General features: G+C 37.0%; 1 long non-coding RNA gene across 1 annotated transcript in view; it reads left to right on the forward strand.

Moving 5' to 3' along the window:
• Positions 1–24615, forward strand: part of LOC147823257 (uncharacterized) — a 479935-nt gene that overhangs the window by 352276 nt on the left and 103044 nt on the right. The gene's annotated exons all lie outside the window — the stretch shown is intronic.

Here is a 24615-nt window from a genome sequence, read left to right on the forward strand (position 1 = left end):
TCAAAAATAGAAAACTCAAACCTCATGTTATTAGCATTTCAAATAGATGGATGACAGCCCTCAAGTCATAATAAAATATTTTTACTTTCTTCTTTTGGAGATTTATCTTTTTATTGAGATATGCCTGCAGCAGATATCTGCTTTATCCTTCCTGAATTCAACTGCCTTAATTTTTCTTATATTAATAGGCCCTCATATTTTAATACTCTGAGAGTAACGTCTGTCTAGTTGGGAAGAAATCATCTGGAAATTCAGCTCGATATGTGTCAGTGGATCTCTTCTGTGAGAGACTTCTTGGGGCTTCAGTAGTACTTGAACTCTTGGAGGGAAGCAGAAAGAAGGGGCTCTACAGGTGTGTGGCTGGAAACTGATAGTTCCTAATGAGCACATTCCCGAGTGGATTAACATCATCCCAACCCATATCTACAGTGCCTATAAAGGGCTCAGCCTAGCAGGGGTTAGCAATTCAGAGGATGACCAAGGGGCTTCGGCATAACTGGGCCCCACTTTTGGATATTACCTGTATAAATTAAGTGGCAAGTGCCATCTTAACTCTTTTAAGCTTTGTTTCCTCTTCCATAAAGAAGGGGACAATAAGAGTACTTTTCTCATTGGATTAGGATTAAATGAAATACTGCATAACCCAGTGCCCAATACACAGTGGTTGTAAATCAATGTCAGCTGTGGTCATTCTTATTCTTGCCAATAATGGCATCTCACTATGTCCTGTCTGTTAGGTGGGGGCACAGGAACAGGGACCCAGGCAATGTTTGGTAATTAGAATCATTCAAGTGTGGGATAAAATGATTAATCAGAATGGGAGCCAGGAACTTCGCAAAAAGTTGTGGATGTGGATGGGGATATTCATAGCATAATGATCTATCTGTTCAGGGAGAGAGATGTATTTAGATATCTGGAGACAATAAGAGTTCTGGTCAACAAAGCCAAGATTTAGGGAAGTATTCAATACCAATATGATACTAAGGTATGACTTAAATCCTGTAAGATGAGCAAATATAGCATGCACAAGGTCATCTAAGCACATACATGGTGTTTATTTCATGTACGCCTGCTATGGAATCTATAAGACTCATCTCCGGTCCAAATGGTGGGACTTGTGTCCCTGCTACAGTTGCAGTCTGTTTCAGACTTGGTTGGGAGAGTGGCTTCCAGGAGAAAAATGTAAATGAAGACTGATGAGAGGAAGGGCCTAATTTCTAGGTATGTTTTTGTCACATTTCTATACTCTCATCAATGTTGCTATTATCTAATTTTACTCAAGCTCTTTTTTTGGACATTGAGACTTGTCTTTTCCTATGCCTCGGTTAGACTTCTGGTTCCCAAGCCTTTGATTTATTTTGGCAGTAATGGGTACTCCAATTCCTCATTTTTTTGTTGTATCAACATTTTTTGACTATTACACTGTGAATTCCTTGAAGCAGGAAAACAGCTTCTTGACCTTTGAATATTAAGCCTAAACTTGGTGCCAGATATTATAGAGGTTCAGCAAATTTCTTTGGGATGAAGAAATAACTAAATCTAATAGGATCCAATCTAACAGATATATACTCTACTGTTTCTTATGTTTTAATATGGATGTCGGTATGGATATGGATACAGTGACTGCATGGTTTATACTATGTTGAAACCAAGTATGAATCTAAACTTAAAATGAAATGCAAACAACAAAGCTTTGCACGTCATAACCTGGCAAACTTCTGAGAAGAGCTTCCAGGAACTTTTGTAATTTATTCAGTGGTGACTAATTTTAGCTTATTAGGAAAGTGAAATAAATTCAGCTTTATTTTTTTACAAACTCTTTCTGACAGTTCTTAAATTTCATGTCCTACATTTTTTTTCCATTACCTAACTTCCCAAGGAGGCAAAAGCTGACATAATTCAGTCCCATCGCCTTCTTTTCCTTAGAGGCCTCCTTAGTTCTTTTGTTTTCTCCTGAAAGTATCAAATCCTTATTAAGAAAGAGATCGCAAAGTGTCCAGAATGCCATTTGGAAACTCCTGGGAATACAGGAAATGCTTTCATTTTGAAACCTGCACATTTTCCACCTAATTCTAGTATTACAAAAAATGGTCTCAATATTCATGTGAAGTTAATTAATGAGTATGCTTGAGAATCTGTAATCAAATGGCAAATGCTGCTGGTGCCTAATCATATCTCCCTAGGGTCCCTGTGCCAGAGGATTCCCATGTAAAGAGTTGTACCCCTCTGCTTGAGGACTTTATCTGATTATAGCAGCAGGCTCCATCAGTGGTAGGACCAGGCGGATGCAAGGGAGTTAGTACTCCTGGTAGTTGTCTTCTGTTAGCAGCCCCATGGATCCCAGCCACCCATAATGCACTCCTTTTCTTTTTTCCTTTCCCTGCTCTACTTCACAACTCACTTCTCAGCACTTCCTGGGGTCACCTCTAAAATAAATTGCTCATATTCAAATCTTTGGCTCACGGTGTACTTCTGAGAACACAAACTAAGACACTGGGTAGAAAGACAGTCAATATAAGTTCCTACTGGATATTAAGATGAGTCCATAGATGCAGAACTATATTCCCAAGACTTAGTTTTCAGGTGAACCATATGTACAGCAACTGGCTGATAACCTGGGTCAGGAAACCAGAAGCCAATGGCTTTCCAACATCAGTCTACACTTCTACAATTGAAATGAATGTTCTTTTCTCTTATATTATGTCTTTTATGAAATTATGATCATAGTAGACAGAATTTTGTTTGTTTTTCCCTTTTTAAAAATAAAATTATTCAGCAAAATGATAGGTTGGCAACTACCATGTAATACAATGTAATATAACCAACAAGTAGCAATTTTCCTTTTTTAGAATTGTACCTGTCTGTTAAAAAAATCTCAAAGTCATAGCAACAAAATTGCCATGAAAGAGGAAAAGTCATAGAAAGTGTATAGATAATTCTGGAAGTGCTGGCTACATGATTGTGAGGGAATCCTTTAAACTCTGTGGTCCTCTATATCTTGAGGAGTGAAGCAGGGGAGTCAGAGATCTCAGTCAGAGGCTTCTTCTAAGATCTGTCAATCTTTAACTCTTTAGAGATAGCACCTCACAGGCTATAAAACTAGAAATATTCTCTTTGGGTACCTTCCATCTCTATTTTTCACATCTTTATGTTTTCCCAAGGCTAGCCCGCAATTCAGGTAAGCTGTTTTTCCTCATGAGCCTATCCAGTCTGAGGGCATGAACCATTTCATAACCATCTTTCAATTTGTAATATTAGGGAGAGTATTTAACATGTTTCAAAGTAATTATGACTTTTTCAAGTCAAGAATCTAATTTGGTAGAGACAGGTTGAATTTGTTAAGAGCAGAATGTGACATAGAACCAGAGGAGAGATAATGCTGAGAAGCTGTCTCCAGAAGAGAACTTGAAGTAGAGAAAATGTGAGCAGAAGTCTATTGTTCTGGGAGATGAGGAGGAGGCAAACTATGTGAGTTTAGACAAGGCAGCAAACTAGGAGTGTTGAGAAGCTTAATTTTCCTCACATGTTAAATTGAGTTTCAGAAATATGAAGGCAAGAGACAAAAGAAATTAATATGTAGATTTGTAGGCAAGCAGGTAACAAGACCTTGAGAATTCACCAGAGCCCTGAACCATTGCCTCAACATGGGAGGAAGAGGATAGTGGTGTCAAACGGATAGTAGGAATAAGGGAGATAGAGCTTTTGCAAATGGGAACGGGATCACGATTTGGAGGAAAGGGGGAAGCTGGGGATAGGGAAGGAAAGTAAAAAGAATTAAGACGCATAATATACATGTACCAACTTCCTAGGATGAATGTAATCACTCTGTGCTGTAAACATGTACTAATAAAATTTAATAAAAATATGGGAGCAGGGGAACACTAGCTGTGACTTACTTGCACACCCGAATGGAAAAGATGGAGAGCTGACCTTAAGCCCTATAGAGGAAAGAAAAGGAAAAGCACAAGTCATTGTCAGAAGAGAAGAAGCCCAGGAGGGTGGCTCATAGGACAATTTCAGGTTGGCACTTTTGCCAAACCCTTGATATTTTTTACTTTGTTACTCTTTTCTTATCTTAGTATTTCAAGGACTCCTTAAAACTTGAGCCATTTTTTTACTATTGTAAAAGTAACACATATTCATCTCTAAAAATTTGAAAAATAGGGAGTCATAAGAAAAAGTAAATAAAACACCACTAATTTCCATACTTTATAATTATTTTCCCATTTGATATTTACAGACTTTATGGGTTTTATAATTGATGTCATAATGTCTGTGTAGGTGTATGAAGCTGTATAGTCTTGTATCCTACTTCATTTCACTTAATTTTTATTTGTGAGCATTTTCCTAAATCATTAATTTTCATAAATTTAATTTTTCTAACAAGAAAATAGCATTTCACTCAGCCAATTCTTGTTATGTGTCTGGCACTTTGTTAGATGTTGAGATTGTAGTTATAAACAGGAAAAAGTCAATTCCAGATTTCTTGACAATTATGACATGTTAACACAATCTCATAAATATTATTGGAATTAGAAATGTTCTCAATGATGTGGTATTGGGCATGGCTTCATGTGCGAGGTAAGCAATGTTTATGATGTACAAATCTTTGTATAAACAGTAGTGAGTACAGAGAAGTATATGAGAACTAGTCTCAGTTTTGTCCTGACTTCTCTTTCTTTCTTAAACTCCTGTGTAACTGGAGTAACCCAAAAAGAGGCTCCACTAAGCTCCTGATGGCAGCTATGCAGAAGAGTTCTGGCACAGAGGAATAACTGAGTTCCTTTCTAAAATAATCTTAGAACTCTGATAGGACTAGAACACTTCCTTCCAAGATTATTGTTAGAGTTAAAGAAGGGCTTCTCTGACCCAGACCTTCCTTTCATAAGGCAGCATATGAATTTGGGTTGGGGAGCTCTCATATGTTCCGTTCTCATCACACCAGGATGTATCCACTTGCGAGCTCTGATTGTGTAGCTAAACGGTAGTTAATGGAACAGCTTACTGTTTCAGACCTATCTATTTCTATGTCCCTAGAACCCCACATGTTCTGAGTTTTAAAAATTTATTCAAATGATTACATTTTTTTAGAGTAGCAAAGGACTTTTCAGACAAGTTCGAAGTACATAAGTCATAGGTGTACAGATGAATTTTCAGAAATCAAACATACTATGTAATAAGAAACTACACCAAGAAGCAGAGCATTATCAGCACCTCAAAAGCCCCCTTTGTGCTTCTTCTGATCACTCATCCCCTATCCAGGTAAATCCTTTTGCGGTACAGATACATTTATCTTCTTAAACTTTATAGAGTTGTTCTCTTTGTGCCTTGATTATTCTCAATATTATGTTTGTGAAATTCGACCACATTGTTGAGTACAGTTCTGTTGTTTTTCCTTATGCTCATTGGTCTGTATATTCCATTGTATGAATGTACAATAAGTTATTTTTTTATTACATTGCTTATGAATATTTACTTTTGTTCAAGTTTTGAGTTCTTAAGAATGCTGCAATATGATTGTAGAAGTCTTTTGATATATAATATGAGTGCATTTTGTTAAGAATATACTAAGAGCAGAAATTTTGAGTCATAGAAAATGTACATATTCAGATTTGATAGATATGGCAGACATTTCTAAAGTGATTTTCCCAGCATATACTCCTACTAGCAGTGCTTTATAATCCTAGTTGGTCGTGCCCTTCCCAACACTTGATGTTGAGCATATACTTTTTGTTTTTGAGTCACAGTGTTCACAGGAAATAATCAAGATTAAAAATTTAGGGCAGTATGTTCAGAGAGCCTTTAGTCCTCTTTTTTATGAATACTGTAATCAGAGAATACTTTAGACTTTATTAATATTCCATTTTATAAAAATTCAAAGAAGTTATTTTTAAAAATCATAGTGTTTGTATTTTTTCCTCTCCTCTGAGCAGAATGTGGACTCAAGTATTAGTTTTCCCCTAGTTCTTACTTCACAAATAGCTCATAGTAACAAACACCAGCTGCAATTCCTCTTTTTGTCTCTTTTACAGGATGGTTTACCTGAGCATTGCTTAGAAAGCACAATAACCAAAATCAATTGAGAAGTGAACTTCTCAGTGTCCTACAACACTTTAAATATGTACTCTTTGGACTGTCATAGAAAACATTTAATGACCTCTACCCCATGAGCATTTATTTTAATTCTAAGGAAAATCTGAAAAGCAAGGCTAACATGCTATTTGGTAACAAAAACAAAGTCTCACATTTCCTAGTTTTTCAATTAAAATAGTCTGTACATATTTGGGAGATCAAAGTTTAGTTATAAACACTGAACTTAAATTTCATGTATTTTTCACATTTTATAAAATATTGTTCTTGCATTGATTTTTTTCGAGGCATTTGTCAATGTAAAAACTTTTTAAAATTATGGGATGTACAAAAACAGGTGTGCTGAATTTGGCCTGCATGTCATAGCTTGCTGATCTCTCTTTTAGGATTTTAATTGCCGATAAGCCCTTTGAAGGCAGAGACCATGTCTGCTTTGTTTTACTTTTGGTTCTTTAACCCTGCCATCATACCTCACATTGATCCTCTATTTCAAGATATTTGTGGAATGAACTACTATTGCCATTTCAAATGGTGCAGCAAGGTGCAAATCCCACATTGAAATTCAAGAGACATTTCCGTTATTCAGCATGTAAGAATTTCATGCCTACTACGTGTTTTATGCTGTGCAAAAATGATATTGTTTACTAGACCTGTTGTCAGCTACTTGGAAGAAAAACTCATTAACTTGTCATTCCTCTTATATTGCAGGTGTCCTGCATTCAGGACATTGGATATTAGTATAGTAAATTCATATGTCTATGAAGAGCCACAGTTATTATTTCTCAGGCATTCGGATGAGAAAATCAAGAATGCAACCTAACAATGAGGTCTGATGTATTTTCCTTCTTTCCCATGGGCAAACAAGAAAAGAGCTAACTTTTTTAGATAATACACAATAAAGAAGTGAATATTTACAAACAAGTCAACTCTCAGTCTGAAACATGAATTGGTATGGTACATCCTGGTAACACTTGAGGTTTCTTTTATCATTCTCATTATTAAAGTTAATAGTCATCAAATAAAAATTGTAGTCAATCACAGAAGAATGAAGGATATAATGTGCATTTTTTTTCTTTTCATCATCTCTTTCTCAGTTATGGCACAGCAAAACTGAAAACTTTGGAGTTAAAACTACTGCTATTATATTATCTTTCTGTTTCTTAATAACTCTGTGACTTTGGGGAATTAGTATCTCCAAGACATAGTTTTCTGTTTTGCAAAAGTAGGATAATAAGAGTATGTACTGCTAGGGCATTGTGAAAATTAAATGAGCTATTACTGCAAATTATTACCATACGTGCTTCAAAAAGTTTACCTATTGTTATTGAAATTTGCAAAAAGGTATCAAACTAATTTGACCCTTTTTTCTCATACTCTCCCTTACCTTTTCCATGCTTCTCTTTATTTTCCCTGGTCCTCCCTCTTCCCTATCTTCAATGGTTTCACAATGTTCCATGTATGACTATAGTATAATTTATTATTGAGCAGTTAGGATTATTTCCCAATTTATCCTAATAATACAGCAAATGCCTTGTGTATCCATGTACATTCATTTCTCAGTGTCTCTCCAATTATTTCCACAGTTTTTTTCCTAAAACATATTTATCAGGTTAGCAAGTGGGATCCTTAATCGTGATTGTGAACTTCACTAGGTTAAGATGTCTAGCAGACTAGTAAGGTACACTTCTGGATGTGCGTAGGTGGGTCATGAGGATGTGACTTTGGGGAATATCTGTTTTCTAGCCCTTTGTGATCAGTGCTCTTTCCAACCCACTCTGCTTCTCCAGTAGCATGAAGTGAGCAGCTTTGCTCCATAAAAACCCTCTGTCATGATGTTTCTGCTTTGGAACCAGCCAACCATGGACTAAAACCTCCATAACCATGAACCAACTGAGCCTCTCCTTCAAGCTATGGACATTAGGTATTTGTTCTAGCAAGAGAAGCTCAGTGATACAACATGTAAGCATATCTTTTAAACTTTAAAAAAAGTATTGAAATTTGTCTTTTTAAAAGCTTGTACCATATAAATCATTAAAAAGAAGTTGTGAGAGACTGGCTGCAATAGTGCATTTATATTTCACCATAGAGTATTACCTGATTCATGCAGGGTAAAACTGAGTTTGTGCCAGAGACTATTTCACACCCAATGACTCTTGTTCATTCTCTAGTATTAAAATCTACAGTTTTTATCTAAGAATGTAGGCACAAGAATAAAGACTACATTTACTGGCTTTTAATGCAGTTATCTGTGATGATATTATGTAAGAAATTATGTTGTGTGCAAATTCAGGAATGCAATCTTCAAAGGAAGGGCCATGAGATCTTTTGGCCTTTCCTTATCCTACTAGCTGGAAAAAAAACATAATGGCTGCAGCTGGAGCTGCTGTGCATCATCAAATGACCTTGGGAAAGATCAACAGTAGAGGAGAAAAATAGCAGCAGCCTACATTATTGATACTGTACAACCCCCAAAGCAACTCTCCTGTCTTTTTAAGCTACCATTTCTACAGTTTATAGCTAACTCTAGTTTTTCTTGATTCTGGTTCAGGTTTTTCTTAATGACCTGCAAAAGCCCTTTCTAAATTAAGAATATTAATCCATTGCCTGGCATAGTTTTCACATATTTCTGAGACTGATTTTTAATTTTTCCTGTGGCCTTTGTTACATATAGATGTTTATGATTTAAATATATATTTAGAATTATTTCTACAGTGCTTACACTGTGCTAAGCATTCTAAAAAATATTTTCAAATAATCTTCATGATAAATTTATGAAGTACAAACTCATTAAATCCCAATTTAAAGGTAAAGAAATTTAGCCATAGAGAAGTACAGTAATTTGTGATCTTAAATCACATATCTAGTAAGTATCCGAGCTGGAATACGGGAAATCTGGATCCAGAACCGACGTTCTTATCCATTATGCTGTCCTGCTTCTTCTTAGCCTGTCCTCCTAATCAGCCTCGGGACTTGTGAGCACTATGAAGGTTTGGGGCTCAAAGAACTAGTTCATCATTTTTGCTGTTTTTGTTTTAGCTTTCATGCTTAACACTTTATTTAAAATTTATTGTGATGTATGAAATAAGATGAAGATCTAATTTGATATTTTAAAATATATAAATACTTTCCACTAACTTTTTTTTTTAAATTCTTTTATTGGTACACTGTAGGTATACAACTCAATTACATTTCTCACTGGGAATTGTACCTTTACATAATGCATCTTGGTTCTTATTTTTTCCCCATTCCTAGCCCTCCCTTCATGCCCTCCACCCTTCCCTATTTACAAAGACTTTTTTTCCATTTTTCCAATTTCTCAGCATTTTTCCTTTCCCTTCTTTCCTTTCCCCTGCCCCTCCCACTACCCCTACCCCTTTGGACCTATTCTTCCTAGTTTGCATTATCAATTATTCATTCTAATCATTGGTACATTTTAGGTATACAATATAATGACATTCATCATTGGAAATTTGCACCTTTACATAGTCTCTCTTGGTTCTTATTTTTCACCCTTGCCCAGCCCTCCCTTCAACCCCTCCAGTCCTCCCTACTTACAAAGATTTTGTTCTTATTTTTCCATTTTCTCATATTAATCCCATTCCCTTCTATCCTTTCCTCTAGCCCTCCCACTTCCTTCCCCTTTGCCCCTTTTCTTCCTATTTCACATTACCTATTATACATTTAGTCCTTATTTACACTTTCAGTTTCTCACACCAGAGAAACTATTTGGTATTTATACATGTGTGTCCTACTTATTTCACTTAAGAGTATCGCCTCAGTGTGCATCCACTTAGCTGTAAATATCTCTAATTTCTCATTTTTTATGGCTGAGTAGTACTCCATTTTATAAAAAAACCCACATTTTCTTGATCCAGTCTCCAGTTGATGGGCATTTGGGCTGTTTCCAAGTTTTAGCTATTACAAACTGTGCTGCTATGAACATGGGTGCACATATATCACTGTGGTATGATTCTATTAATTCTTTGGGGAAGATCCCCAGCAGTGGAATAGCAGGGTCAAATGGGACTTCCAGTCCTAGTTCTTTGAGGTCTCTCCATACTGATTTTCACAGTGGTTGCATCAGTCTATACTCCCACCAGCAGTGGAGCAGGGTTCCTCTTTCCCCACAGCCCCACCAGCATTTGTTATTGGTTGATTTCATGATAGCAGCCATTCTTTCTGGAGTGAAGTGGAATCTCAGCATTGTTTTCATTTGCATCTCTCAAATGACCAGTGATGTTGAACATTTTTTCATGTATTTATTTGCTATTTCTACTTCTTTGTCTGAGAAATGTCTGTTCATTTCAGATGCCCATTTTCGGATTGGGTCTTTCAATTTGGGAGGTCTGATCTTTTTAAGTTCTTTATAGATTCGAGATAGTAGACCTTTGTCTGAGGAAGAGCAGGTGAAGATTTTTTCCCATATTGTGGGTTGTCTCTTCACACTGTTGGTGGTTTCTCTTGCTGTGAAGAAGCCTTTTAATAAGAAGAGATCCCACTTGTTGATTGTTTGTGCTAGTTCACGGGCAACTGAGGTTTTGTTCATAAAATCTTTTCCTACACCGATGTCTTCAAGGGTTCTACCTAACCTCTGTTCCAACTGGCTCAGAGTTTCTATTTTAATATTTAGATCTTTAATCCATTTTGATTTTAGTTTAGGGCATGGTGAGAGATATAGGTCTAGTTTTAATCTTTGGCAAGTTGAAGCCCAATTTTTCCAGCACCATTTATTAAAGAGGCTATCTTTCCTCCAGTGAGGGTGTTTGGCTCCTTTGTCAAAGATGAGATGGCTGAGTGTGTCTGGCATTGTTTCTGCGTCTTCTAATCTGTTCCACTGGTCCTCAAGTCTGTTTCTTTGCCAGTACCATGCTGTTTCTATCACAGTAGCTTTGTATAGTTGCAGGTTGGGGATTGTGATACCCCCTGCCATGTCTCTGTTACCTAGAATTGCTTTTGCTATTCTGGGTTTCTTCTTGTTCCAAATGAATTTTTGGATTGTTTTCTCAAGGTCCATGAAGTATGTTGCTGGGATCTCAATTGGAAATGCATTAAATCTATATAGCAGTTTTGGAAGTATGGCCATTTTCACTATATTAATCCTTCCTACCCAGGAGCAGGGGATGTCTGTCCATTTTCTGATATCATCTTCAATCTCTCTTTTCAGAGTGCCATAGTTTTCAGAGAAGAGGTCTTTGATTTCGTTCGTTAGGATGATTCCTAGGTATTTCAGTTTTTTGGATGCTATTGTGAAAGGAATTACTTGCCCTATTTCTCTCTCAGTGAGTCTGTCATTGGTGTAGAGGAAAGCTATTATTTTTTGTGTGTTAACCTTGTAACCAGGTACTTGACTGAATTTGGTTATTAAGTCTAGAAGACTTTTGGTGGAGTTCTTGGGGTCTTCTATATAGAGTATCATGTCATCTGCAAATAATGACAATTTGACTTCTTCATTTCCTACTTTATTCCTTTAATTTCTTTCTCTTGTCTAATTGCCATGGCTAATGTTTCCAGAACTATATTGAACAAGAGTGGTGATAGTGGACATCCTTGTCTTGCTCCTGATTTTAGTGTGAAGGATTTCAGTTTTTGACCACTTAGCATGATATTGGGTGTTGGTTTTTCATAGATGGCTTTTATCAGTTTGAGGTAGAGACCATCTATTCCAATTTTTTGTAGGGTTTTTATCATAAATGCATGTTGGATTTTGTCAAATGCTTTTTCTGCATCTATGGAGAGAATCATATGGTTTTTGTCCTTGGCTCTATTGATATAGTGTATTACATTGATTGATTTTCATATATTGAACCAGCCCTGCATCCTTGGGATGAATCCCACTTTATCAGGGTGTATGACCTTCTTGATGATCTTCTGCATTCTGTTTGCCATTATCTTATTAAGGATTTTTGCATCTATGTTCATTAGTGAGATTGGCCTACAGGTCCCTTTTTTGGTTGGGTCTTTCTCTGCTCTGGGGATCAAGGTGATGCTTGCTTCCAGGAATGAATTTGGGAGTATTGCTTCCCTTTCAATTTCATTGAAGAGTTTAAACAGTAGTGGCAGCACTTCCTCTCTAAATGTCTTGTAGAATTCAGCAGTGAAGCCATCAGGGCCCGGGCTTTTCTTAGTTGATAAGTTTTTAATTGCATTTTCAATTTCATTGGTTGATATTGGGTTGTTCAGAGTTTTTAGGTATTCTTCATTCAACTTTGGTAATTCATATGTATCTGGGAATCTGTCCATTTCTTCTGTGTTGTCCATCTTATTGGCGTATAGGTTCTGGAAGTAGGTATTGATGATCCTCTGGATTTCTGCTGGGTCTGTTGTAATTTTACCCTTTTCATTCCTAATTGCATGGATTTGCGCCTTTTCTTTCCTTTTTCTCATAAGGTTGGCTAAGGGTTTGTCAATTTTGTTGATTCTTTTGAAGAAGCAACTCTTGGTTTCATTGATTTTTTTGTATCGTTCTCTTAGTCTCCATTGCATTGATTTCTCCTCTGATCTTTATAATTTCCTCCCTTGTATGAGCTTTGGTGTTGTCCTGCTCTTCTTTTTCTAGAAGCTTGAGCTTCAGCATCAGGTTGTTTGATTGGACTCATTCTGTTTTCCTAATATGTGTATTCACTGCTATGAATTTCCCTCGTCAGACTGCTTTCATTGTGTCCCATAGATTCCGATATGTTGTATTGTCATTGTCATTTAATTGAAGGAACAGTCTGATTTCTTCTTTAATTTCCTCTGTGATCCATTGGTTATTCAAAAGTGTGTTGTTCAATTTCCACATGTTTATGAAATGTTTTGAGTTTCTTTTGATATTTATCTCCAATTTCATGGCACTATGGTCTGATAATATACAGGGGATAACTTCAATTCCTTTGCACTTACTTAAACATGTTCTGTGTGTGAGTATGTGGTCTATTTTGGAGAATGACCCATGTGGAGCTGAGAAGAATGTGTATTCTGATTTTGTGGGGTGGAAGACTCTGTAAACATCTGTTAAGTTCATTTGTTCAAGAGTTCGATTGAGTTCTAGTATTTCATTACTTATTTTTAGTCTAGTTGATCTATCTATTTGTGAGAGTAGGGTGTTAAGGTCCCCCACTACAATTGTATTAGTGTATATATGACTTTTCATGTCCGTTAGTATTTGTTTTATCTAGTTGGGTGCACTAGTGTTTGGTGCATAGATATTTATGTTTGTCATCTCTTCCTCTTGGATTCTTCCCTTTACAAGGATGTAGTGTCCTTCTTCATCTCTCTTAATCAGTGTTGGTTTGAAATCTACTTGATCTGCCAAGAGGATAGCTACTCCTGCTTTTTATCGGGTTCCTGTCACATGGAGTATTGTTTTCCACCCTTTAACTTTCAGTCTATGAGTTTCCTTTTGAATTAAGTGTGTTTCTTGTATGCAGCAAATTGTTGAATTTTTCTTCTTGACTGACCCATTCCGCCAGTCTATTTCTTTTGACTGGTGAATTGAGACCATTAACATTGATGGTTATAACTGAAACATATTGACTTGTCACTGCCATGACTTTTTCTTTTTGTTGGGTTCTCCCCCTTTCCATTTAATTTCTTGTCATGCCAGATGGGTTCATTCTGCTTTGCTTCCTGGGGTTGTGATCCTCAATGTCTGTTCCTAGGCTATTGTGTAAAATTCTTTGGAATGCTGGTTTGGTATTCACAAAGTTCCTAAGGTGCTCTTTGTCATGAAAGGATCTTATTTCTCCATCTATTTTGAAAGATAGTTTTTCAGGGTACATCAATCTGGGTGGGAGGCTGTTTTCTTTTAGGGCTTGGAATATGTCACTCCAAGCTCTCCTTGACTTGAGGGTTTGTGTTGAGAAGTCTGTTGTGATTCTGATGGGCTTTCCTTTGTATGTGATTTGTTTCTTTTCTCTCACTGCTTGGAGAACTTTGTTTTTCTGTTGTGTTTCTGGAATCTTAACAATTATATGCCTATGTGTAGGTTTTTTTTGATCAAGGCTATTTGGAGTCCTATATGCCTCACTTATCTGTATGTCAAGCTCTTTTCCCCTGCTTGGGAAGTTTTCTGCCATTATTTCTGTGAAGAGATTTTTTATGTCATCTCCACTCTCTCCTGTTTCTTCATTGAGCCCAATCAGTTTTATGTTATTCTTCTTTGCATCATCTAGCAGCTGCTGGATTGATTTCTCATGTTCCCTTATAATTTTGAAGCAATTTTTCTTTTCCTGGTCACTAATTGCAATCTTATCTTCTATATCTGAAATTGTGTCCTCACATTGGCTCATTCTGCTTTGTAGACTTTCAATGGAGTTTTTCATGTCCTGGATATCTATTTGCATCTGTTTTATGGATTCCATTTGTTTCTTATGTTGGGATTCCATGATGTTCCTGAGCTCCTCTCTAGATTTATTAATCATGTCTTGCACTAGGGGTACAATTTCTTCTGTTATCTGAGAAATTATTTGTGATTTCATTTTTTCCAGATCCCTTTTTGTTGCCAGTTCAGTGGGTCCAGGTGGTTGAGTATCAGAGTGTTCCATCTCATTTCCCTTTGAGGTTACTGTAGGTGATCTGGAAGTCTGGTTGTGAGATTTATTTACATGTTTTCTCATTTCAACTGGGGCGGGAGGCTGTTAGCACCTGCATGGATTACCTCCTCTGAGCTGGGAGAGGTTGGCCGGGGCCAGGAGCAGCGGTAAGGATGGTGACCCAAAACCCTTTCCTGTGGGCTGGGAGCAGCAGGAGGGATGGTGACTGGGAAGCCCCTTCCTCTGGACCAGGAGCAGTGGGACGCTGGCTCAGAAGACCCTACCTCTGGGCCAGGAGCAGTGGGACTCAGTACCTTGGTCTGGTGTTCTGGTGTCCTCTGCGTCTTTGTAGTGTGGAACCAGGTGGCTGCCTGTCTGCAGCGGGGTGATTCGGCGTCTAACTTTTTGTATATATTTCCTTTTCACTTTTTGTTAAGATTTCCTTTTTTATTGCTACATTTTAGGTATACAATGCAGTTACATTCATCATTGGGTACTTGTGTCTTTACATGATGTATCTTGGTTCTTATTTTTCTCCATTTTCCTTCCCTCCCTTCAACCCCTCCACCCCTCCTTATTTATGAAGACTTTGTTTCCATTCTGTCCTTTTTTCATATTTTTAAAAGAATGCTAAGTTCTCATATTCCAGGGTCTATTTTAATACTATTTTTCCTATATTGATCCATATACTGATTCCTGTTCTATTCGTTAAACAAATACTTACAAATTGCCTATTTGGAGTTGGACACACTTAAGTGTTGCAGGCTTTAAAGTGTCTAGCTTTATTGAGGTAGAATTTATACACACATTTTATGTATGTTTTGTTGAGTTTCAACATATCATATATCTATGATACCTTCATCATAACAAAGGTACTAAACCTTTCCATTAATTCTAAAAGTCTCCTTGTGTTTTTAAGTTTTTTGTTTCTTTATTAAGAAAACTTGACATGAGATCAAGTCTTTTGTTTTAAATTTCATAGTACAGTGTTGTTAACTGTAGATACTATGCTGTACAGATCTTTGACCTTATGCACCCTGCAGGCGAGAAAAATTGGTGTAGTTTTGTAATATATGTTTAATATAGGACAACTTCTTTTCTTTGAAACCATTATTCTTTTATACAAAAATAGCTAACAAGATATTCTTTTATTGATATTCATTTTATTAATAATAAAACCTTGTGATTACATTTGTAAATTGATTTGAGGCAATAGGCTTACATTGTATTTTGTTGTTATGCCATTTAGGTATATTCTTTTGATAAATAGATCTTTATATTTTCTATATCTGTTTCCTATGTGGCTTTATAAGATACCTCTACTTGTTATAGTATATGGGATTTGAAATTGTTATTGAAGTTTTGGATAGGATGGAATGTGCACCCTTTATTATGATTTTCTTAGGTAGAAATGGACTCTGATTTTCTTTTTAGTGCCACTTTTGTCAGATTTAAGTATGAGTTATTTAGCTTCACAATACAAACTGGAAGCTCTCTAATTTTTGTAATAGTTTATATGTTCTCAGTGATATCTGCATTCTAAATATTTTAGGGCTTTGGCTACTAATTTTTTTGTTCTTTCATTTAAACCAATTAAAATGAGAGATTTTATAAAAAGTATCATAAATATCAAAGGCCTGAGAAATAATAAGAAATCATCGTGAAAATATTTAATAAAGACAGAAACACAGAAATGTGGGTAAAACACTAAAGCCAGTATTTTAATTTTATTTTCTAATTGGACTACATTTTACAATTAAAAATTTATATATTTAATATGTATAATTTGATGATTTAAAATCCATATTCATGGTGAAATAGTCACCACAACTGTACTAAATATTCGATCTGTCCTATCACCTCAACTCTATGTCTGACCAGAGAGATCAGAAGTCAACTCTGCAACAAGAGTATTGGCTCACTCTGATGCACTGGAGTTTTAGTTTTTAAGGCTTCATGTTTTCAGAAGGGCACAGAAAACAAAGGTAAGAATTGGGAAAACCCTAGGATCAAACACTAAGGTGTTAAAAATAAAAAAATGTCCCACCACCTTGCACCCATGGGTTTGAAGGGAACATTTACCAGGTGCACTTATTATAAGTGCTTTTCACATATCAATATATGCAGTTTTCTTGCCAGTTCTGTATTGTAGACATTCCCACATTCTTGTGCTTAGACACTCCTTTTGTCAAATTTTAATAGCTCAAATGGATGCATATTAAAATCAAGGGATCTTATGATTTTAATTGTTAACATTTTTTTTCTTTCTTTACATATAATAATAGTGGATCTTACAATTGACAAATTGTTACAATTGAGAAAATCACATATTGTTTTGTCTTCATTTACAGATGAAAATCTAAGGCAGACTCATATTAAATAACTCCCACTTAAACATTACTAGAAAAAGAATTGAACCTGGGAGGCCTCACTCTATTTGTGACTCACACCTAGTGCTTCCTAGTGCTGTAAGCTTTCCTTAAACTTCTGCATACATTATTCTTAGGTTCTCATGCTGACTGGATTGTGATGTATTTGACTGCTCTGAACTTTATTATTTGCTTAGATTAGCATGCCTTCCTGGACTTTCTGGACACCATGTTATTGATATCTACATGCAGCACTGGTGTGTTGTTGTTCTGGGCTCTTAAAGTCTAAGGATAAGCCTAGAGCCTGTCCTCTCCCCACCCTTGCATCTAACCTCCCATCAACTTATCCTGCAACCTCATATTGGCCTTCTTCTGTCCCTGACTTTTGTTTCCCCTGAATAACTCACTGGTTGTCTCAGTGTTCGTGGTGTCAGTAGTGATACCAGGAAAGAGATATAAGGCTGGAGGTCCCTAAAAGAATGCCTCCAAAAAAAAAGTTCTCATTGTGGTATGATGCTTTTAATTCTTTTGGGAAGATAGCCAGCAGGGAAATAGCTGGGTCAAATGGGACTTCTAATCCTAATTTTTTTAATATATGTGCACCTATGTTTATAGCAATACAGTTCGTAATTGCCAAATCTTCGAAACAACCCAAATGCCCATCAACCAATGAATGGATAAAAAAGATGTGTTTTTTTATACAATGGAGTACTACTCAGCCATAAAGATAAACTTGAGACATTTATAGCTCAATGAATGTAAACTGAGACTATATTCTTAAGTGAAATAAATCTGACACATATGTGTAAATATCATATTGTCTTTACAGCATGAGAAACTGAAAAGGGTAAATAAGGACTAAAATATATAATAGATAATATGAAATAGGAAGAAACTGTTCAAAAGGAAATGGAAACTGAAAGGGAGAAGGAGGAAGGGAAAAAATCTGATAAAAGAAGAAAAACATGGAAACAAAGCTTTTGTAAATGAGGGGGGAGGGGAGGTTGAAGGGAAGGAAGGGGAATAGAAGAAAAAGAGGAATCAAACTATATCACGTACAGGTACAAACTCCCTTTGATGAATGTGATTGTTATGTATATTTAAATTGTACCAATAAAAATAATTTTTAAAAAAGAGTGCTCATCAGCTATGACACATGTGCAGAGTATCTGGATAAAGATTCAAGTGCTCACACATTTGTCCACATATAGGGAAGTATGATAGTGTCAGGCCTTTATAAGTAATCATTTGATATAAACTCTTTCCACAAATACACACATATTCTGAAAATACTAAACTAATAATTTTCCATGTATTAGGCTTGAGTGCAGGGATCTTGTCTTCTATTCTCCATCTTACCTAGTACAAACCATAGATTCTTTTTTTTTTTTGGTACCGGGGATCGAACTCAGGACCTTGCGCTTGAGAGGCAGGTAGCAGAACCACTGAGCCAAATTCCCAACACCATAGATTCTTATGTGAAGTACGTACTCAATGTGTTTTAAGCTAGATTTATTGCCTTGCAATGCACATGGGTCCAAAAAGTTACATTATACCCTCCCCGTAACTATTGTTCAGCAGTTTTTGCAAGGTGCCATTTCCTGCTTAAGTAGAAATTATTTCTGTGAGGGGCTGGGGATTTAGCTCTGTGGTGCTGCTGCCTGCCTCGAAAGCTCAAGGTCCCAAGTTTGATCCCCTGTACCAAAACAAAAAAAGAAAATATTTCTGTGAACAGAACACTGGCTTTCTGATCAGGACCTGTCTAGATAGAGGGAGAACAGTTTCAAAGTGTGTCCTCAAGGGCAACTCTGCACGAGGAGTATGACTCATCCTCCCAGGGTCTTCTTGCTGAAATGCTGCACATATTTTCTGCAGAGAACACAAAGTACAGTATTCTGGTGTGGATAATGGAAAGTCCAGCCCTTCTGGACCAAGAGGATCTTTAGTCATTAGGCTGTCAGCCACAGCTGAGAAACTCCTTTGACATGGAGAATCAGAGGATTATGTAGTGCCCCTGGGTGTTTTGCCACTTTAAAATGATACAAGCTTATTTGCTTAAAAATTTAAGAATTTGCTTAATTGCAAAGCCTGGAAGGTAACATTGAAATGCAGAGATAATAAGAAAATGCCAGGGCTAAAAAGCTACGGATCTTGGTGAGACATAACAAGAGTGTTGAACCCAAATACATGTTTAGACATATGTATGCAAATATCTTGTTTTCTGATAATGCTTGTAATTATATAACAATTATATAACAATTGTAGAGAAATACAAGAAAATGGTTTCTCAAACTAAATTCTTACTGAACATTTTCTTTAGGGATAAGAACATAAGAGGCAGTAGATTATGAAAAACTTATCCCTTCAACAACCCTTTATTGACTTGCTAGTATTTGTCATTGCAGATATGAGAGTGGAACAGAGATTGAGTATATGGTTAGAAAAGAGGCTGAAGGAGCTCACCATCTATTGACATGCAGCTTTGTAAGCACAGGTATAACATATAAACACTCAAGAGCCCTATGCTTGGAGGAGGGCACAATAGTGGTCAGAGAAAAGGTGGATGCTGAGCTGTGTTTGGAAGGATGGGCTACAGTTTTCAGGGTAAAGAAAGGTAGAATTAAGATTGGTTATTCCAGATAAAATAAGCAGCATCTGCAAAGCATCAAAGGATGAGGGACTGTGTCACCTCTGGAGCTTAAAGAGAAGCTGGAGCTTAAAGGAAAGGGAAGAATGGCAACACCAAAGTAGAGCACAGGCAGACATTGAACAGCCATGTCTTATGTTGGACTTCTCCTGAAACGCCTGAGACGAAGACTTTAGGGCCCAGGATGTACTGGTAGAAGAGAGTAAATGGGACCAGATTAAACCTAAGAGTGACTGGGCACAATCCATTGGGAGCCTCTGGAGAAACTGTGCATTTCTAAGTTCCCCTACTAGATGGATGAGAGCTGGGATATATCCAGACAACTCCCTTCTATGATTTTGTGAGGGCCAATCCCAGGAGAGTTAACACTCCTGTGCTCTGGGCATTCCCATGAGGCTGAAAATAGCCCTCAAGCAGAGACTTACATGTGCTTATGGAAGTAAGTTGTTGCAATGTATCAGAAAGGTGAGTACCCAGGGGATAAGGATAGGACAATAACAGTAGGTAGTATAGCTTATGCGTGCCATGCTATGGGTCTAGGCGTTTAACCTAAGGGAAATTTTTGAAAACTCTGAATTATTTTAATCTGAAGAGTGGTGACATGATGAGATTCACATTTTTGAAAAATTATTTTCTGGTACTAATAAGAAGAATAGATTTCAGTGACCCAAGAACAGAGGCAGAAACAGCCAATTAGGATGTGTTGCAGTAATTTAAAGGAGAAATCATGAGGGACTGAAGCAAGGGTGTGTTCATGAATGTTTCACAATGGAATCTCAAAAAAAGTCTTGATAATTGATTCCTATGGTGTAAATATTCCTACCTTGGCCAATTTCAAGCTACCAATGGGATGTCACTGATTGCTGCTTTGGGAGGAGATAGATGTGCACTATCAGCTCTCACTCCAGCATTTCACTGTCCTGGCTATGGTGGTATGAAGAATAAAGAAAGTACATGAAGAGAAATTTAGTATGATCATAACAGACAGGGGGCAAAATATAATGATGTAAAAACAATGACACTCAGATTTTTAGTTTCTAGTTAGACATTGTGTCTTTCACTAAGATAGACGTTTTAGATAATAATCATATCAATGATAGTTGGAGAGGCAAATAGAATGCTCACTATGTGTCAGGCACTCTTTTAAACCTTTTACACTTACTAATTTACTTACTCTCCAAGGCAGTCTCATAAGAAAGTTATTCTATATTGTGTTAGTGAACTTTCCATTACTATAACAGATGCCTGAGATAATCAACTTATAAAAACAAAAGGTTTATTTTAGCTTACAGTTTTAGAGGTTTTGGTCCATGGCCAGTTGGCTTCATTACTTTACAGGCTGTGGAGAAGCAGCCCTTCTTGATAAGGAACTCATGACAGAGAAAAATCCTTTACCTCATGGCTTAGACATGAGAAAGCAGAGGAGAAGGGATTAGTTCCCTCTGTCCCCTCTGAGGCATCTGAAGACCTCCCACAAGGCGTCCCTCTTTAATTTTCCACCACCTCCCAATTGCACCACAGTAGGAACCAACTGTAACACATGGGCCTTTGAGTGATGTTTCCCATCCAAACCAAAGCATATACCTGTTTTATAGATGAGGAAACCAAGTGGCATAGAAATGAATGCATTCACCCAAAGCCATTATGGGGCTGAGCAAGGATTTCATCATACCCAAGCAGCCTAGTTCAGAATCCATATGCATACAGGCACACTAAGAGATTGAGTAGAAGATTTAAATTTTTGACATATTGAGAAGGAGGCACAGCAAGAGAGGTTTACCTGGAAGTTGGCTGAAAGTTCTGAAGTATGGAGATGAACTTGGGATGAAGATCACATATTTGTGCATCTTTAATGTACAGGTGGGTGACGCCAAGGGAGAGATATGATGACCCAAAGTAAGTACATGAGATGAAATAAGAAGGGTGCCATAGGGCAGGGCTTACAGAAAAAGTCACTTAGAGATATAGTGGGGAAGAGGAAGTCTTGCAAAAGAGAAGGCAAAGGACAATCAGAGGCAAGAAGTAAGGAGGAGGAGTATCTAACAAACTAGGAAGTTGTTTAATAATAAGGGAGTAGAGAAATAAGTGCTTCAGAAAATACGACATCTAACAGTTAAGAAGTCATTCCCAAAGTAGTGCTATTGGAAAAGGCGTGGTGATGGCTGAGGGTGAGTTGAGAAGTGTAGAAGTGGTTGGTGTCAAACTACTTTTGCTAGAAATTTGAAAAGGAAGAAGAATTAATAGTCAATGACTTTCAACATTTCCTAAACATTGAAATCACCTGAGAAGCTTAAATTATTGAGGTCCTAATCCCACCCCCTCAAAATTCCAATTAATGTATCTAGGTATGCCCGGGGCATCAAGAAATTTTAAGTTCCCCAAGCTAACCTTAATATGCAACCAATTAAAGCCACTAGATTAGAGGGCAACAGAATCTAGTCCTAGAGATATAGTGATTGTTGGGAAGAGGCCTCTGGGGAAACATCAAAAAGAAATTTTCCAGTAGGGATCAAAAGTTAAATGACTTTCTGTCTGGCAGTGGAGTGCCAAAGGCAGGCTGTTGGTTGAACTTCAGTAAAGTTTATGATTTACTCAAAGGCCTTGAGAAAGTAGTTTAAGGGAGTGATTAACTGGTCATATGGTGTAAAGGGAACACTATGAAGGGTTGAAGGGGGGGCACTACCAAGTACTTTCGGGGCGCTGCTGATTGTTGTAGTCTTCTTGTGTGGTGTATTCACTAGTGCTTGGCTTCCTGAATTTTGGGCCTATGCCCTTCCTTGACACTTATGATCTTCCTGCTTGACTAACTTTATCTAGCTGCTTGGAATCCAGTCCACACAACTGTTGTAACTCATTATTCCTGTGCCCCAAATCCAAGCTACTGAAATGATTTTGATCCATGGACATGCCAAGGAACTTGTATCTAGGGTGATTTCTGCTATTTTTAAATTCGTATTTTTAGAATAGTTTTAGATTTACAGAAAAAAGTGAGATTAGTGTGAAAAGTTCTCATGTACATAGCATCTGATTTCCCCTATTATCAACATCTTACATTTGTATGACACTTTTGTCACAATAAATGAGCAAATGTGGATGCATCATTATTAACTAAAGTTTATGTTTTAAAGAGTTTATTGGGCTTTTTTTCCCTATTGCCTCTTTTCTGTTCTGGATTCACTTCCAGGTTACTACCTTACATTTAGTCACACATTTCCTTAGATCCATGTTGGTTGTGACAATGTCTGAGACTTTTCTTTATTTTGATAAATGGGATAGTTTTGAAGATGTTGCTCAGAAATTTTATAGAATGAACTTCAAATGGGGTTTTTCTGATGCTTAGATTATGGTTTTGGGTTTGGGGCAGAAAGATCATAGAGGAAAAGTGACATTCTCATCACTTCATATCACCAGTGCATGACATCTTAATGTGTTTGTGCTGCCATAATAAAATACCAGACTGTGTAACTTCTAAAGAACAGAAATGTCTTTGTAATGGTTTTTGAGGCTTAGACGATCAGGATCAGAGCCCTAGCAGGTTTAGTTGACTTGTGAAGGCTGCACCCTTAAGAGGAGAGAAGGAACACTGTCCTTATCTTGGAAGTTAAAAGGGTAAGCCAGGTCTTCACAAAATGTCTTTTATAAGAGCCTTAATCTCATTCATGAAGGAGCAACCATCATAGCCTAATTACCTCTTAAAGGCTCACCTCACCATCACTCCCAGCCTAGAGGTAGGGGCTTCCAGGCCGCTGTTCCACTGCTCCCAGGGCAGAGGAGGTGAGCTGTGCAGGCACCAATAGCACCCCCACCCCATGGAAATGAGAAGACACATAAAATAGTCTCCAAACTAGACTTCCAGATCACCCCATAGGGAAAGGAGATGGAACAATCTGATACTCAACAACCTGTACTCCCTGAACTGGAAACAAAAGAGGATCTAGAAAAAATGAAATCAGAAATAATTTCTCAGATAACAGCAGAGATTGTGCCCATAGTAAAAGACATGATTAATAAATCTAGAGAGGACACAGATAAAAACATAGAGGAGCTGAGGAACATGATGGAATCCCAGCATAGGAAACAAATGGAATCCATAAAACAGATACAAACAGATTTCCAGGAGATTAAAAACCCCACTGAAAGTCTATACAGCATAATGAGCCAAGATGAGGACAGAATTTCAGATATAAAAGATAAGATTGCAATTAGTGACCAGGAAAAGAAAAATTGCTTCAAAATTGTAAGGGACCATAAGAAATCAATCCAGCAGCTGCTAGATGATGCAAAGGAGAATAACATCAGACTGATTGGAGTCAATGAAGAAACAGGAGAGAGTACAGATGACATAAAAAAACTGTTCACAGAAGTGATGGTAGAAAACTTCCCAAGGAGGGGAAAAGAACTTGACATACAGATAAGTGAGGCACATAGGACTCCAAATAGCCTTGATCAAAAGAAAATCTACACATAGACATATAATTATTAAGATTCCAGAAATCCAACAGAAGAACAAAGTTCTCCAAGCAGTGAGAGAAAAGAAACAAATCACATACAAAGGAAGCCCATTAGAATCACAGCAGACTTCTCAACACAAACCATCAAGGCAAGAAGAGCTTGGAGTGATATATTCCAAGCCCTAAAGGAAAACAACCTCAAAACCAGATTGATGTACCCTGCAAAACTATCTTTCAAAATAGATGTAGAAATAAGATACTTTCATGACAAAGAGCACCTTAGGAAATTCATGAATACCAAACCAGCACTCCAAAAAATTTTAGATAATATCCTAGGAACAGACAATGAGGATCACAACAGCAGGAAGCACAGCAGAATGAATCCATTGGGCGTGACAAATTAAACGCAAAGGGGGAGAATCCAACAAAAAGAAAAAGTCATGACAATGATAAGTCAATATGTATCAATTATAACTATCAATGTTAATGGTCTCAATTCACCAATCAAAAGAAGTAGACTGGCAGAATGGGTCAAGAAGCAAAAT

The sequence above is a fragment of the Heterocephalus glaber genome, unplaced genomic scaffold (assembly GCF_053883595.1).
Source record: "Heterocephalus glaber isolate CG9 unplaced genomic scaffold, H.glaber_assembly_v1.0 deba00001594, whole genome shotgun sequence".
In the NCBI taxonomy this organism is placed as follows: Eukaryota; Metazoa; Chordata; class Mammalia; order Rodentia; family Bathyergidae; genus Heterocephalus; species Heterocephalus glaber.